Source organism: Salmo trutta, chromosome 4, assembly GCF_901001165.1.
Source record: "Salmo trutta chromosome 4, fSalTru1.1, whole genome shotgun sequence".
NCBI classification, from domain to species: domain Eukaryota; kingdom Metazoa; phylum Chordata; class Actinopteri; order Salmoniformes; family Salmonidae; genus Salmo; species Salmo trutta.
The window spans coordinates 33,544,405-33,562,994 of NC_042960.1; the positions used below are offsets into that span (position 1 = coordinate 33,544,405).

At 42.3% G+C, this 18,590-nt stretch overlaps 1 long non-coding RNA gene across 1 annotated transcript; it reads right to left on the minus strand.

Annotated features, from left to right (window-relative positions):
• Nucleotides 1-1,523: 1,523 nt before the first annotated feature.
• LOC115192257 (uncharacterized) lies at nucleotides 1,524-16,168 on the minus strand. Its single transcript, XR_003877907.1, has 2 exons — nucleotides 16,081-16,168; nucleotides 1,524-2,491 (listed from the first exon to the last, which is right to left on the minus strand). It is a non-coding gene; the product is annotated as an uncharacterized LOC115192257 (long non-coding RNA).
• Between the last annotated feature and the right edge of the window lie 2,422 nt (nucleotides 16,169-18,590).

Sequence of the window (18,590 nt, forward strand, 5' to 3'; positions counted from 1 at the left end):
TAGAGCCACCTTTTGAAGCAATTACAGCTGCAAGTCTCTTGGGGTATGTCTCTATAAGCATGGCACATCTAGCCGCTGGGATTTTTGCCCATTCTTCAACTCAAAACTGCTCCAGCTCCTTCAAGTTGGATGGGTTCTGCTGGTGTACAGCAATCTTTAAGTCATACCACAGATTCTCAATTGGATTGAGGTCTGGGCTTTGACTAGGCCATTCCAAGACATTTAAATGTTTCCCCTTAAACCACTCAAGTGTTGCTTTAGCAGTAGGCTTAGGGTCATTGTCCTGCTGGAAGGTGAACCTCCGTCCCAGTCTCAAATCTCTGGAAGACTGAAACAGGTTTCCCGCAAGAATTTCCCTGTATTTAGCGCCACCCATCATTCCTTCAATTCTGACCAGTTTCTCAGTCCCTGCCGATTAAAAACATCCCCCACAGCATGATGCTGCCACCACCATGCTTCACTGTGGGGATGGTGTTCTCTGGGTGATGAGAGGTGTTGGGTTTGCGCCAGACAGAGTTTTTTCCTTGATGGCCAAAAAGCTAAATTTTAGTCTCATCTAACCAGAGTATCTTCTTCCATATGTTTGGGGAGTCTCCCACATACCTTTTGGTGAACACCAAACATGTTTGCTTATTTTTTTCTGGCCACTCTTCCGTAAAGCCCAGCTCTGTGGAGTGTATGGCTTAAAGTGGTCCTATGGACAGATACTCCAATCTCCACTGTGGAGCTTTGCATCTTCTTCAGGGTTATCTTTGGTCTCTTTGTTGCCTCTCTGATTAATGCCTTCCTTGCCTGGTTCATGAGTTTTGGTGGGCGGCCCTCTATTGGCAGGTTTGTTGTGGTGCAATATTCTTTCCATTATTTAATAATGGATTAATGGTGCTCTGTGGGATGTTCAAAGCTTCTGATAGTTTTTATAACCCAACCCTGATCTGTACTTCTCCACAACTTTGTCCCTGACCTGTTTGGATAGCTCCTTGGCCTTCATAGTGCCTCTTGCTTAGTGGTGCCCCTTGCTTAGTGGTGTTGCAGACTCTGGGGCCTTTCAGAACAGGTGTATGTATACTAAGATCATGTGACACTTAGATTGCACACAGGTGGACTTTATTTAACTAATTATGTGACTTCTGAAGGTAATTGGTTGCACCAGATCTTATTTAGGGGCTTCATAGCAAAGGGGGTGAATACATATGCATGCACTACTTTTCCATTTTTTATTTTATATAATCTTTTTGAAAAAAAGTAATTTTTTTTCATTTCACTTCACCAATTTGGACTATTTTGTGTATGTCCATTACATGAAATCCAAATAAAAATCCAAAATAGGAAAATCACCAAGGGGGTGAATACTTTTGCAAGGCACTGTAGATCTTTTTTGGCTACCCAGTAGATTAAATGTAATTCCTGTTCATCAGTTTTGTTGTACTGTCAAGTACATGCTAAGGCTGGATACAAAGATTTGTAGTTCCAGTGATGTTTATAGAGGTGTATGTGTTCCTCAAAAGCCTATGAAAATTCCAATGTTGGAGGTGTTACCACTTTATTACTATATGTAAACAGCAATGTTAATATTATTTATATTATACTGTATATTAAGTTAAACCATGTACACATTTCAATCAAGTTAAAAGATAATCAATAATTCAGTAAATAAACAGTTCAATAAATAATAAGGAATTACATCAATAAGTCATGAAATCATAGCAGCAAAATCTAATCAACTGCTCATCAAAAGGTATGCTGAAAAAAATGATGAACACCATAGAAAAATGTATATTCAGTGGCTGGGTGGAGGTAGCAGTTGTGGTGGCCAATGCTGTGTCCAGGGTTGACGAAGGGGCTGGTAACCATGGCTGGGTACCGGGTCTGTAGAGGGGAGGAAGAACAATCTGTGAAGTGAAGGTCTGTGTCTCGTTTCGTGGTCTGGTACTGGAAACCGGGAACTGAGTTGATGCTGGGACTGGTGCTGGAGGAAGTGCAAAGGCTGGACGCTGGAGGACAGAGGGAATAAACAGGGCCTAGACCCACCTGGCCACGGAGCACTCACAAACAGGTGGGAAGGGTGTTCAGTGTGAGTGCATCCGTGGGGGCAGTTCTCTCTACGTACCTTGTGGTGTCTATGGATGGATTCCCTAGTGGGGATGTAAACATGAACAGCCATCTGGAGTGTGTCTTTCTGTTCTGATGGTATTTTCAGGGTCATGGTGATGGGTTACTGGGGTTGAGGGCTTCTGGCGGGTAGTTTATGTTATTCGGTGGTTCTTGGCTGTTCACAGGTCTTGGCATGCCTCACCATTGACTGCCTGGTGGCCCCCTGAACTGTCTTGGTGGAGGGATTGAGGGTGATATGAGTGGTGAAGGCTGCTCAGAGGGTCCGGGGGGACTAGACTGTTACCTTTCCTTCGTCCCCAGTCCTTCAGGTGTCGGAGAGGTCCATGGACTAGGGGAACAGCACCAGCCGCAGTCAAGTCACTGTTACTAGCACTGTCCCCTAGTCGGTCGAAAGAAAATAAAATCAAAGAGAGAGAAAAGCGTGTAGAGAGAGGAACACAAAAATGTTCAGTTTAGTTTAAACAGTCATTCTGATTCACATGCAAAATGTCAAAACATATGAGAACATTTATTTTTCTCTCATGGCTAACTACCAGGAAGTTTGAAAAGACAGGCTGAGTGGGTGGGGACCTTATATTCATCAGCTCACCTCGACTGACAGCTCTTTGAAATGCCTATGACAAGAATAATGGATGTGGTGAGCATAGTTGCAGTAAAATCACCTCAAGCAACATTGCATCAATGATAACAATTTTTTTTTTTATGCATTTCCCGTTTGGCATGGCTCTTGTTCAGCGGTTCACAGACGCAATGATGGATGCGTTGACATGACAACTGCGTCAGAGTTTTAAACGACCCTTTCCCCCCTTTTGTTCCATGCTGGCTGAAGACCTAGCTAGTCAGTAACTAGCTAACACCAGACACAGATGAAAGGAGAGACATATAGGTATCTTTGCCTTGGATAAATAGTGTCGCAAATGGCTTGGTAAGCCATCTCTGCACTTAGGGAAAACTGAAGCAATTATTTTTGGATCCAGACCTAAATTGTGTAGGTTGTCTGAAATCAGAGTGTAGTTAGGGGGTGAGGTGCTGACTACTAAAACCTCTGTTAGCTACTTGGGATGTATCCTTGATGGAAGCTTGGAAGGTGTGAGCATGGCCAATAAGGTGCTAGGGAAGGTTAATGCCAGGACTAAGTTTTTGGCTAGAATGTCCAAGCTGCTTGATAAGGATAAGGAGTGAAAGTGCTAGCCAGTGCCCTCATTCAATGCCATTTTGACTATGCTAGTACTTCCTGGTTTGGGGGCTTATCTAAATTTATGAAGGGGAAGCTCCAGATAGCCCAGAATAAGCTGATCAGGGTAGTATTGAAGGTGAGTCCACATACTCACATAGGCAGGAGCTGCTTCCAGGAACTAAACTGGCTGCCTGTTGAGGCTAGGGTGTCCCAGATTAGACTAGGTTTGGTTTACAGGAGTATTTATGGTCCTGCGCCCAGATATCTAAGTGATTACTTTCCTCGTGTAAGGGATGCACACAATCACAGCACCAGATCAGGTGTTGCTGATGTGTGCTTATACAGGTTCAGGAGTAATGCTGGGAAAAGTACTTTCGTGTATACTGGAGCCTCAGAATGGAATGAGTTGTCTCTGCCCATAAAAACAACATCCTCTCTGGGCAGCTTTAAAAATGAAGTAAAAATATGTTTGATGTCTTCTGTGCCCATATGAATAACCCCTATGATGTAACTGGAATGATGAGATAGATGTTCTTCTTCTCTGTTTTATTATTTCACTGCCATACTGTGTTCAATCTTGTCTAGCCATCTTGTCTCAAGAGGACCACAATGGAAATAAGTCCCAGACTTTGTGTGTTATCCTCAATGATTTTATTCATGTGCATGTATGGCTTTTTTAAGTTTTATGTGTGCTTGTTTTTTAAAATGGTAAAATGAATAAACTGAACTAAAACTTTTAAAACCTTGAGTAGTTCATCTATTTTCTATACAATTGGCTGGAAACCATCAATGCTTGATGAAGGTTAATTTCCATTTCAGTACTTCTCAGATGTTGGAAGTACTTATTTAAATTAGGTAAGACATTGTCATTATCATCTGCCCTTAACCAACACAAAAACATCCTGTGGCGTTCTGCATTAGCATCGAACAGCCCCCGTGATATGCAACTTTTCAGGGAAGTTAGAAACCAATATACACAGGCAGTTAGAAAAGCCAAAGCTAGCTTTTTCAAGCAGAAATTTGCTTCCTGCAACACAAACTAAAAAAAGTTCTGGGACACTGTAACGTCCTTGGAGAATAAGAGCACCTTCTCCCAGCTGCTTACTGCACCGAGGATAGGAAACTCTGTCACCACCGATAAATCCACTATAATTGAAAATTTCAATAAGCATTTTCCACCTGGCTACCCCGGTCAACAGCACTGCACCCCCCACAGCAACTCGCCCAAGCCTTCCCCATTTCTCCTTCTCCCGAATCCAGTAAGCTGATGTTCTGAAAGAGCTGCAAAATCTGGACCCCTACAAATCAGCCGGGCTAGACAATCTGGACCCTTTCCTTCTAAAATGATCTGCCGAAATTGTTGCAACTCCTATTACTAGCCTGTTCAACCTCTCTTTCGTGTCGTCTGAGATTACCAAAGATTGGAAAGCAGCTGCGGTCATCCCCCTCTTCAAAGGGGGTGACACTCTTGACCCAAACTGCTACAGACCTATATCTATCCTACCCTGCCTCTCTAAAGTCTTCGAAAGCCAAGTCAACAAACAGATAACCGACCATTTCGAATCCCACCGCACCTTCTCCGCTATGCAATCTGGTTTCCGAGCTGGTCAGGGGTGCACCTCAGCCACGCTCAAGGTCCTAAATGATATCTTAACCACCATCAATAAGAAACAATACAGTGCAGCCGTATTCATTAACCTGGCCAAGGCTTTCGACTCTGTCAATCACCACATCCTCATCGGCAGACTCAACAGCCTTGGTTTCTCAAATGATTGCCTCGCCTGGTTCACCAACTACTTCTCTGATAAAGTTCAGTGTGTCAAATCGGAGGGCCTGTTGTCTGGGCCTCTGGCAGTCTCTATGGGGGTGCCACATGGTTCAATTCTTGGGCCGACTCTTTTCTCTGTATACATCAATGATGTCGCTCTTGCTGCTGGTGAGTCTCTGATCCACCTCTACGCAGACGACACCATTCTGTATACTTCTGGCCCGTCTTTGGACACTGTGCTAACTACCCTCCAGATGAGCTTCAATGCCATACAACTCTCCTTCCGTGGCCTCCAACTGCTCTTAAATACAAGTAAAACTAAATGCATGCTCTTCAACCGATCGCTGGCTGCACCTGCCTGCCCGTCCAGCATCACTACTCTGGACGGTTCTGACTTGAATATGTGGACAACTACACATACCTAGGTGTCTGGTTAGACTGTAAACTCTCCTTCCAGACACAAACATCTCCAATCCAAAGTTAAATCTAGAATTGGCTTCATATTTCGCAACAAAGCATCTTTCACTCATGCTGCCAAACATACCCTCGTAAAACTGACCATCCTACCGATCCTCGACTTCGGCGATGTCATTTACAAAATAGCCTCCAATAGCCTACTCAATAAATTGGATGCAGTCTATCACAGTGCCATCCGTTTTGTCACCAAAGCCCCATATACTACCCACCACTGCGACCTGTACACTCTCGTTGGCTGGCCCTCGCTTCATACTCGTCGCCAAACCCACTGGCTCCAGGTCATCTACAAGACCCTGCTAGGTAAAGTTCCCCCTTATCTCAGCTCACTGGTCACCATAGCAGCACCCACCTGTAGCACGCGCTCCCACAGGTATATCTCTCTGGTCACCCCCAAAGCCAATTCCTCCTTCGGCCGCCTCTCCTTCCAGTTCTCTGCTGCCAATGACTGGAACGAACTACAAAAATCTCTAAAACTGGAAACACTTATCTCCTTCACTAGCTTTAAGCACCAGCTGTCAGAGCAGCTCACAGATTACTGCACCTGTACATAGCCCATCTATAATTTAGCCCAAACAACTACCTCTTCCCCTACTGTATTTATTTTTTAGCTCCTTTGCAGCCCATTATTTCTATTTCTACTTTGCACTTTCTTCCACTGCAAATCTACCATTCCAGTGTTTTACTTGCTATATTGTATTTACCTTGCCACCATAGCCTTTTTTGCCTTTACCTCCCTTATCTCACCTCATTTGCTCACTTTGTATATAGACTTATTTTTCTACTATATTATTGACTATGTTTGTTTTACTCCATGTGTAACTCTGTTGTTGTATGTGTCGAACTGCTTTGCTTTATCTTGGCCAGGTCGCAATTGTAAATGAGAACTTGTTCTCAACTTGCCTACCTGGTTAAATAAAGGTGAAATAAATAAATAAATCATGTTACCATTGGTGTATTAAAATGATAGTTAGGGTGATGTCACCCTATCCCCTCAATAATCCCGCCTCCTGAATCCAAGTGTTTGACATGGGGGAGGGGCACAGTAACTTTTTGATCAAACTTGATCAACAGTCATTTTTCCTACTTTGATATGGTTCATCCAAATATCATTCAATTTACTGAATAACATGATATTGACTGTTCATGACCTTTAACATTATGAACAGGAATGACATTTACACTCACGGGTGGCCAAAAGTAACTATCTGAATGCCAGATGTCCAATAAGCCACGCTTCCAATCTTATGATAGGCTGTCGCCACTACAATATACTATTTAAAAGGTTAAAAATGTTATCCCTCCCATCACAAAAAGGATTCTATTTGAACCTTTACAGAGGGGTTGCTCAAATGGCGGCAGGCAGCCTACTGGTTAGTGCTTTGGGACAGTAAGCAAATGGTCAATGGTTTGAATACCTGAACCGACAAGGTGACAAATCTGTTGATGTGCCCTTGAGCAAGGCACTTAACCCTAATTTGCTCCAGTAGTGCTGTACTACTATTATGGCTGACCCTGCAAAACATCATATTTCACTGCACCTATCTGGTGTATGTGACAATAAAAAACAACTGTGCGGCAATCTTTTGAACCCCAAAATGTTCTTCGAGGCTCTTTTACTTCTAAGTGTGTAATAAACTGAGATAGAGACTTATGAAGGTTGGATATTTATTTAATTTAACTAGGCAAGTCAGTTAAGAACAAATTCTTATTTACAATGACGGCCTACTCCACTGGCCAAACCCTTCCCTAACCCTGAAGACACTGGGCCAATTGTGCGCCGCCCTATGGGACTCCCGATCACGGCCGGTTGTGACACAGCCTGGGAACGAACCAGGGTCTGTAGTGATGCCTCTAGCACTACAATGCAGTGCCTTAGACTGCTGCGCCACTCGTGAGACCACCTCCATATGGGATGGAGATGGCAATGGCTTTGGGCTCACCAGGTTGTATGGTTACAAAGCAAATTATCCAGTGTTGGAAAACAAAATACACTGAGAGTGTTAAATCAACAAAGTGTGGAGTCTGTGGACCCATATAGACACTGGAAAAGTGTTACATTAACACACTGCTTAGTGTAAAGCCTTACTCAAGCCTTATTCGAGTGCCTTGCATTTTGAGTAAATTCTAGAGTTTACCACCCATGGCCTTACAGTATTTGTTAGTGACACAGACATGGTTGTTGCATTCACCCTTTTTCAGATCCATGGAATTCACGAAATTAGGTCCTAAGTGAATATGCTGTCAATAAATAAAATACTTATTTAACACAATGCCATACGTATTTAACTAATACAGGGGTGTAAAAATCACACCCATCACTTTGAACCACATCCGTCATTATAATATTATCATTACCAGCATGCTCTACTGCAGGTATATTTTTATAATTGTTTGTTATACCCTGTTCTCTGATGAGCATCTTTCTTTCTTTGTCTTCATACTTGATACTTGTTTCAAAATCTATGTTTGTGTTTGATTGATTAATTAATTAATCTTATGCTACTCAAATATAAATTACAAAAATGTTTCTAACTAATTCAATATGTTACTTGGATTTATTGCACATGTTACTGAAATGGTTGTTTCAGTTTAGATGCTTTAGGCAGTCGCATAGCTTAGTCTTCTCCATGCTGTGACGCAGAACCGGTGGAAAGCATGGTGAAACAGAGAAGAAAGACACTGTCTGTCCTGCTGAGATTTGGTGCAGAGTATTTTCCTGACAAAGTCAAGTTAGACTGTGTCAGTTATTCCTCCCAAGCTTTTTTCCCAAACCCATCATGGTGTTTTAGGTGAAAGGCTTATGGTCACGTTGCAGCAGTGATGTGAAAAGTGTGCAGGAGTGCATAAAAAAAGAATGTGTAGTTAACTGTATGGGTACCCATGGTGCTGGAGATCAGAAGTGTCCAGTCTACAATTTACTCGAAAGGCAAGGCACTCTGGGAAATATCTGAATAAGGCTTTACACTAGGCAGTGTGTTAATTTAACACTGTTCCGGTCTCTATATGGGTCCACAGACAACACTCACAGTGTTGACTTTGTTTTAAACACTTGCTGTGTTCTAATTAGGTCTGTTTTGCCAGTGTATAAGGTTAGGTTAGGGCAGAGATAGTCTACAATGTTGTAGTAATGTTCCCCTTGTAACAGGCTTTGTTAAGGCCTGGCCAGAGTTGAAGTTTGTGGGGCTAGGTTGCCTGAGTATGTGGGTTAGGTTTGGTTTGTTGTGATCATCAGGGTTGGCTTGAAAAGGACCATCAGGACCGCTGCAATCCCATTTAATTATTTTAAAGGCTGAGGACGAAGAGAAACTCAGTGAGCCACGAGCCAACTTATCATCATCACACTGTGTCACAGAGCTTTAACGCTAACTCTTAGAACTGGGGATCTAGACTGAAGTGAATATAATGAAACAGAAATGTGACTCCTGATAGACTTAACAATGACCTCACATGAGGTATACCACTGGGATCAAGTCAGTGTTTTTAGGACATTGGGTTGTACGTTAGTGTTCGTTGCGATGTTATTTCCACTGCTGGTGCGTGTACTCTGTAATTGTCCTACGTGGGCGGATATATCCCATAACACAACCTGAGATGACAACAGCACAAAGAAGTTTATTAGTCAGAGTGTGTCAACACCTGTATCTCAACACCTACAAAATGCCGGTTTAAAAACAACCCAATTTGTGTTCTTTGGTAACCCAGTGCTGGGTAAATATTGGACAGAGAAAAAAGAAATGTCTGCAACTCTGCTATGCTTCGATGGTGATTTAATCAGACACACAAAAAATAAAAAATGTTGATCCGAGTTAGATCTTCGTCATGACACGTACTTCTGTCCTGCACCTGATAAGTTGGATGTGCATATTTGTATATTTTTTCATAAATATTGGACAGAACACACGCTGGGTTATTTTTGACCAAGACAGTTGGGTTGCGTGAATAACCCAACATGTTGGCTTGTTGCGATTATACCAAACATGGGTTAATTTAACCATCAGTTGGGTATTTTTTACTTTCACGCTGGGTTGACAGAGCAGCTGGGTCGTTTTTAATGTAATCCTTACACTGTTAGCCACTTTTGTAATTTGATCTGTCATTTACTGTATTAATCAACATTATGATACTGTATAAACTGAATACAGCAGATTACCGTATAATGCACCGTAAAATACCATACATTTGTTTTACAGCACACTGTAAGACCTTTCTGTAATTTCAAAAGTAAAACAATGTAGAATGAAAATGTTGTGTGTGCTGGAAAGAGTCTCTGGCTCATTAACATATTTTAAGGCGTACCTTGTAAGTGGCTATATTTGTTGAACCCATGATTAAGAATTCTGTACCACCACACAAAATGGTAATATACTGTATTTTAGGAGTTTTACTAAATCTAGTCCTGAAACTCTGCAGTAACTTACTGGCCAATAGCTACAAGTAATTTCATTCAGAATGCAGTACTCATTTGTGATTTTAGCATGTAAATCTTGGTGGGGCAAAAAAATGAAAGTGGGATGCATGCCAGCAAAGCCACTACACAACACTAAACAATACATTAATTGCACTATAACGGTGACAAGCGGTGCCCACAAACTGTTAGAGCCTACATAAAGCTGTCCCAACAGCTTACCACTGCTACACCTGGCTATCAGCGGAGCCTTGTCTGGCAGTGAAACAATTCATTCAGCCTCGCTTTTTAAAAAAATATAGCTGATATGACTGACCATATCTCTCTGGCATATTACATAATTTATGTAGCAACATATAAGACATTTTTGGACTGACCTTGTTGTGAGCGGCGGTCCTTCATCAGCAAATTTTGTCATCAAAGAAAAAGATTTACAATTCCGAATTGGATGACCGTTCAAAACGTATTTTCCCAGTCTGAATTACCAGTTGCAATGCTTGCGGTTAGCCACTGTCACCGATTCCTTCCAAACAACTCATTGTTGAATTTGTGCGGCAAACACTTCAGATGACTCTCGCTCCAAAGCCTCCTCATCCCACACAGCCACTATGAGCTGCATGAGTCAGACACACATTATAAATGATGAGAATAGGAATGATGATATTCTTCATGAGCTGTTTTGAGTTTGATCATTTATTTTCATTTCATTATTCTTTATAATTCATTTATATACAGTAGTAAAACGTGATTGTCTCCTGTATGTCACAGAGTACGTGCAGAATACACACTGTTTAAAAAATATATTATTCTGGGGCGGAGCTAGCATGTTGGAGTGAACGGCTGTGTGTGAGAGGCTCCTGCAACTTTTTTGCGAAATAATCTAACCTAACCTACTTTATGGCACTTTTTACAACAAACGTTTCTTTCTAATACAATATTGTAACTTTCTATGTGAAAATGCCGAGTAATAAGCGACCAAAGGACAATAAATCCACTTCGGAGGCCTACTCCCCGCCAAACAACGAGACAGACATGGCGGAGGGCACAGGTAACAACGTGACACTTACAGAACTTACCCGGGCTTTGGGAGAACTACGTGTTGCTATAGCTGAGGATCTTAAGGCTACTATTGCTGAACTGGACACTAAAATTGAGAGCACCATTCGAACGGTCGCCTCGCAGGGCCAGAGTATTGTAGACCTTGAGAAAGCTTCTGAATTCAACGCTGGTAGGATCGACGAGTTAGAGAAGCAATGCACGTCATTGCAGGATAGTGTGCAGAGGCTTTCTGTGAAAGTGGTCGACCTGGAGGGCCGATCCAGACGTCATAACCTTTGCGTTGTTGGTCTGGCAGAGGGGGTGGAGCCGGGCTCTCGCCCCACCGACTTCTTCGCCAAGCTATTGAAGGATGCAATGGGATCGGATATTTTGGCTTCAGGTCCCCAACAGGACCATGCACATCGCGCCCTGGTCCCAGTGCCTCGACCGGGCCAACGTCCTCGCCAAGTAATTATCTGTTGTCACAGTTTCAAGACCAAGGATCTTATCCGGCGCAAGGCTCGAATGAGGGGCAACATGTTACATAAAGGGCACCCCTTCTGTGTATATGAGGATTATGCGCCCGATGTGGCAAAGCACCGCGCCGGCTACAGAGATGTCAAGACCAAAATCTACAAACTCCATCTTCGCCCAGCCTTGCTCTTCCCTGCAAGACTAAGAATTACCCCGCCTTCCGGGGAGAAGATTTGGCTCTCGTCGGTTTTGGACGCAGAGAAGTTTATCCGGGAATATACGCCAATCCCCCGTACAGGTTAGAGTGCCTTGTCATTGTGTGTTAGGGTCTGCTCATGGACTCGAACCCATACTATACCATAACGGGTGAAACCGTACTAAACGGTCTCAACAAACATGTAACACACTGAGCTGTCCAATGGATACTGCTCGGGTGTAGGTGCTACATATGCTGATCGTGATGGTTTGGTGCGCTTTCTTACCTTTTTAGTAACTTACATGTTATGCAGGCCACCATAGGAACTACAAATGAGAGGAGGGCGGGGCTTACATTCACTTCCTGGAATGTCAAGGGTTTAAACGAACCAATTAAGAGAGGCAAGGTCCTAGCCCACTTGAAAGCACTCTCGTCTGATATTATATTCTTGCAAGAAACCCATGTGAAAAACAATTCTCATAACAGACTTAAATGTAAGTGGGTGGGGTAAGTGTATCACTCTAACTTCTCTGCCAAAACGAGAGGCACAGCGATTCTGGTACGGAAAGGAATTCCCTTTCTACATAAAACCACTATTGTGGATAAAGAGGGTCGTTATGTGATCGTGATAGGAGAGATCCACTCTACTTCTGTAACTCTACTAAATATCTATGGGCCAAACATTGATAACCCCTCTTTTTTCAAAAGAGTCCTTGCCCTGATTCCAGATATCTCCCATACTAACCTGGTCATTGGAGGGGACCTTAACTGTGTACTAGACCAATATTTGGATAGATCCTCTACCCGGCGAACCCCTACCTCCTATTCAAGCGAATTCTTGAATACCTACACAAAAAATGTGAACTTATTTGATATATGGAGGATCTCTAACCCTACGGGTAGGGAATACTCCTTTTACTCTCATGTTCACAATGTTTATACTCGAATTGACAACTTTTTGGTTGATGCTAAACTACTCCCCTATACCTGTAATGTGAGATATCATGATATTATAATCTCTGACCACAGTCCACTCACCTTCTCCCTGAGATTGGGTGACATCGTACCAAACGAGAGGGTCTGGAGGTTGAATCCTCAGCTCCTCACAGAACCAACATTCTGTGAACATCTTAAAGACCAAATTACATTTTTCTTTGATACCAACGACAACACAGAGACTTCCCCAGCATTACTGTGGGAAACGCTGAAGGCTTATTTGAGAGGCTGTATCATCTCCTTTCAGACTGCCAGGAGTAGGCAAAACAGAAGAGAATTGGTAGAACTGGAGGGACAAATTCACGAACTGGATAGGGAGAATGCTAGACACCCTTCTATGGAGAAACATAACAAAAATGATGTCTTTAAAATTTAAATACAATCAGATCCTCTCTGCTAAAATTGCTAAATCTTTTCTCTATGCCAAGCAAAAATATTTTGAGTTTGGTGACAAACCACACAAACTACTCGCCAGACAACTTCGAAAGAATGTGAGTGACCGAATGATTCACAAAGTTAAATCTGTATCTGGGGAATTACTCTCTTCCCCCAAAGACATAAATGACAGATTTTGTCAGTTTTATGAGACTTTATATACATCTAAAGCAGATCCTAACCCCTTAATTATGCAAAACTTTTTGGAGGACTGTAATCCTGCTCTGAACCAGGAAGACTCTAACTTCCTGAATAAGGAAATATCTCTTGAAGAAATTAGAGAAACAATAAAATCTCTAAAGAGATGGATACCCTGGTGAATTCTACAAAACATTCAGCAACATGCTCTCTCCCTACCTACACAAAATGTTGGTTCAGGCCAACGAGGATGGAGCGCTCCCATCCACTTTGGATGAGGCGTTTATTACAGTTATACATAAGAAGGGTAAGGATCCGGAAGAGGTAGGGTCATACAGACCAATATCCCTCCTTAATACAGACCAAAAGATTTTAGCAAAAACTTTGGCTAACAGGCTTAGCACTTTAATTAGCAAATTGGTCCATTCGGACCAGACCGGCTTTATCCCTAACAGAAACTCATTCTTCAATCTCAGGCGCCTATTCAACATTATGTATTCTCAGAGGTTACCTAACGTGGACCTTGCCGTTATATCTCTTGACGCCGAAAAGGCCTTTGACCAAGTTGAGTGGCCCTATCTATTCAAGGTCCTACAGAAATGTAATATTGGAGATGGGTTCATAAAGTGGATCCAGCTTTTATATAGGAACCCCTGTGCGAGAATACTCATTAACCAATCATTGTCGCCCCGATTTAACCTTTACAGAGGGACAAGGTAGGGTTGTGCGCTGTCACCTATGCTCTTCGCCCTAATTATTGAACCTCTCGCTCAAGCGATCAGATCTCATGCAGCAATACACGGCTATAATACTAAAGATACTCTAAATAAGATTTCCCTATAAGCAGATGACATTCTCCTCTATGTAACAGAACCCCAAGATAGTATTCCAGCTATTCTGGAGGTGATTAATTTGTTTGGTACCTTCTCGGGATACAGAATAAATTGGAACAAGAGTGAATTAATCTTCCAGTTAAGCTATCTTCAGAAAAATGTACCTACCTTGGAATTGTAGTTACCAAACAATACTCCTTACTATTTAAAGAGAATTTCCCCTCTCTGATGCAAAAACTCAAGGCAAACATACAATTTTGGAGAACTCTCCCAATTTCTCTGCTCGGAAGAATTAATGCCATTAAAATGGTCTTCCTCCCACAACTGCTCTACCTATACCAGAACATCCCAATATTCATACCTAAATCCTTTCATAAACAACTGGACTCTATTATCAATCCTTTCATCTGGGATTATAAAACACACAGGATAGGTAAAAAACACCTCTGTAAATCCAAGATGGAAGAAGGATTGTCTCCCCCAAACTTTATATTTTACTACTGAGCCGCCAACCTCCGCGCTGTTACGTTTTTGCTGGATGACGCACACCCGCCACCCAGCTGGCTTAGTATGGAGCGTGAGGAGTATCACCCCTTCTCTATTGGTGCTGTGATTTTGTCACCTGTCAATCTGGAGATGTCACTTTACCGTAACAATCCTATTATACATAGCACAGTCCGAATCTGGAAGCAAATTAAAGTCCACTTTGATCTTAGACCAATATCATTCATGCTTCCTGTTGCCAGGAATCCCTCCTTTGCCCCCTCTAACCTTGATAACACCTTTGAGCGATGGGGAGAGTTGGGGATAAGTACCATAGGGGATTTATATATAGGAGGGACCTTTGCTTCCTTTGAATCGCTGAGGGAAACTTATAATCTTCCCAGAAGTAACTTTTTCAGATACCTACAGATTAGAGACTATGTTAGAAAACACCTCCCAACATTTGGGAATGCTAAACCTTCCATGTTTGACGGATGCATAAAAATATGCTCCAACTCAGACAAACTGATATTTCGTATATATGACGCTTTTCAATTAGTTAGCGCACCCTCTACTGATGCCATTAAGGCAAAATGGGAGGAAGAACTAGGGACTGATATTTCGGTGGCAGACTGGGAGGATAGCTTGGAGTATATCCACACCTGCTCCATTAACTCCAGACATCGTCTCATACAATTCAAGGTATTACACAGATTACACTATTCCAAAACCAAACTGCATAGGATATTTCCTGGTACATCCCCTATGTGTGATACATGTCAGGCTGAGCAGGGTACACTACTCTACTGCTTTGCCCTATGCTCTAACTTGTATGGGTATTGGTGTGGAATTTTTGGGGTCCTCTCTGAAGTTCTGGAGACTTCAATAGACCCAGACCCGCTTCTGATAATCCTGGGAGTGTCTGATTCCCTAAACGGATTAACCAACTCCCAAAAACAACTCATCTCTTACAGTCTCATTACGGCAAAAAAATGTATCTTGTTGTTTCGGAAAAAGAGAGAAGCGCCGTCTACCAAATAATGGCTCAGCGAATTGGCAAACACTGTACACTTAGAAAGAATTAGATATATTCTGAACAATAAATTATCAACATTTGATCAAATCTGGCAGCCTTTCCTCTCTTACTTGGACCAGTCGGCGCTGTGAATTTGCACTTTTTAACGCACTCTCAATTGTCATATGGTAATCTACCTTTGGGCAGCATGTGCTGTCCCCGCCACCCGAGCAGTTGGGAGGGGAATAGGGTGGAATAAGGGGGGGGGATAAAGGGGGGTATAAGTGGGGGGTTACATCGACCCTTTTTTCTTTCTACCTGTCCTTGTTCTGTATGTCTTGTTTTGTAATATTTGTTTTGTGCCCAGAACTCTGGGTCTTTTGGTTAATGTCTGTTCTCTTATGTTTAGATAAGAACTGTAAAAACGTGTCTTTTATACCTATACACCATTCTTGTGTGTGTTCAATAAAAAATATTTGAACAAAAAAAAATATTATTCTGACTAGAAGATTACTGGTAATAAATGGACTCACCTTTAGGTGCCTGTCCTTTGCTTCCACTTTTAGAAGCAGGTAGAAGCTGGATACGTAGATTAAGTCCCTGCCGTAGACCAGGAGGAGCTCATCCTAAGGGTAGTCCTGTTTTATCACACACAAGAAAGGTCATTGAGTGCACAGTGCACTGCACACAGGGAATTGCAGGTTTGCATAACATGCGGGTGTTAGAAATATGATACTTTTAAACCAGAGCAGAAGTACACTGACTAAAACAGTGATATCTATTTAAAACTTTAGACTCAACATAATTTTAACATTTGGTCATGATTTTTAACTCTAAATGATCAAAATGTGTGTCATTGTGAGTAAGACATTAACAGTATTAGCACAAGATCATTAACAAGGGCAGGGGGGGTCTGGGTCAGTAAGAGCCTGAGTTGTTGTCACAGGGTGTTAGAGAGGACAAACAACCACCCACACGTCACTATGGAAACGGCACTACACCACACAGCGGAGTGATATTTAATGATCTAGTCTAGTGTTGGGGCATGCTACAAAACACAGGAAAGGTGGATGCTAGGTGGAGTAAGAAGTGTAAGATGGGTCTTTATATATTTTGACTCTATCAGAAATAGAGTGAAAGGTGGGTACTAGGTAGCCCTTTCCCAGACGTGTTTGTGCCGTCTTGCTATCTCTTATGGTTAAAAACAGATCTGGGACCACAACCTGGTCTCAGAGCATTTTGTATTATTCTCTGCGTAAATCCGAGACCCTCGATTTAGTATAATATGTTACGTTTGGGGATGTCCATTTCGAACAATAGGTTACGAATTTGCAAAACGTACAATATGTTACAAATTTGCAAAACGTATAATATGTTACAAATTCTAGCTAGGTGGCAAACGTTAGCTAGCTGGCTAACATTAGCTAGGCTAGGAGTTAGGCTTAGGGGTTAGAGTTAAGGTTAGGGTTAAGTTTTGGAGTTAGGTTTAAGGGTTAGTGTTAGGGGAAGGGTTGGCTAAAAGGGTTAAGGTTAGGGTTAGAGTTAGGGTTAGCTAATATGCTAAGTAGTTGCGAAGTAGCTTAAAAGCAGTTGAAAAGTTGCTACCTAAAATGCTAAAGCTGTCCGCGATGAGATTCAAAATCGCAACCTTTGGGTTGCTAGACGTTTGCGTTATACCTAGACCCCTCAACCTAATCATGAGATCTCTGATTCAACCATCATCTTGGTTGGAAGGATATTGCATGAAAATAAGGACTTAGATCAGCCTACCAGCACCATCTGGTGGGCACAGCCGCCCTAATCACAGCCGCCCTAATCAGACACAGCCGCCCTAATCCTCATGTCCTGCACGATGTCCTCTTTCCTCAAGATCTTGTAGGGCTTGTCCCCAGTGACGTCCTCATCACAGCGACACCCAAACAGCTCCTGGGTGGCAGAGGTCAAAGTCATGGGGAAGTGAGAGGGACAAGGGTCAGACTGTTTATGGAATTTGTCCAATAAGAACACTTATTTATATTTTCCGTGGCAAAATGTTTTGCTATGGTGTGCCCTACTGAATATGACCCTAGAAAGTTCCTCTATGGCTAGTGGCAGATGAGTTTTGTTGATGCATGTGCTACAGATGGCTATGTCGCTCTGCTAATAATTGTAAATGCCCAGTGCACTATTTTGTGAGCAAACATTTTTTTGTCTACAATTTCTTTTTCTTTTTTATCCTTTTCAGTGGTTGCTGCAGCAGCCCTACTTCCCGTGGCTAAGAACGCCCCCCCCCCCCCCCCCACACAACAACAACAAACAGTAGGTGAATCATATTGAATCATCATGTAGTTTAAATGCTCAACTATTGAACTTTGTCTAAAACACCTTTTTAAATTACAAAAGACAGACCAAGCATACTTAGCCTATAACTTAAACTATTCTCCAGAGCAACTCCAACACATTATATTCTATAGGGCTGTGTCATACTGCATCAGCTAAGACGACCCTCCCAAGTGCATAACGCTCTCATGTTCCCTTTACACAAGATCCGATGACCTAATCTAAAGTAAAAAGATACCCCTTTCCTCTGCTGGTCTGGCCTGCATTTGTTAAGACTTATAATTGAGACATATTACCAAAAGCATGTTTGCAGGGGTGGCGTTGAAATACAGTACATGAAAGCAGCTCTGCCTCTGACAATGTAGGGATGAGATTGAGTTGTAAAAAAAGATATATTATACCAGTAGTCATGTGTATGTCCACAGGGTCTGCAACAGTACACCCTTGCTCACATCAAAAGCATGCAGAGGGTATACAGGTTTTTTCCCCCACAAAGAGTCAGCACTGATGAGTTTATTGTGCACATTACATCACTGTTTGAGAGTAAACCCTTAGTATCTCTCTGAGTGAATGACATGTATCGTAGGAGCCAGGCCCTCTCACACAAATGGAAGCATTCATATACAGGCTTGCCATTCAATCAGGAGGGTACTTTGCAAAGAGCTGTTCTCTGTCCTGTTTGTTTTGGAACAGGAACACGTTAGAGTACTGTGTTTATTTCTGC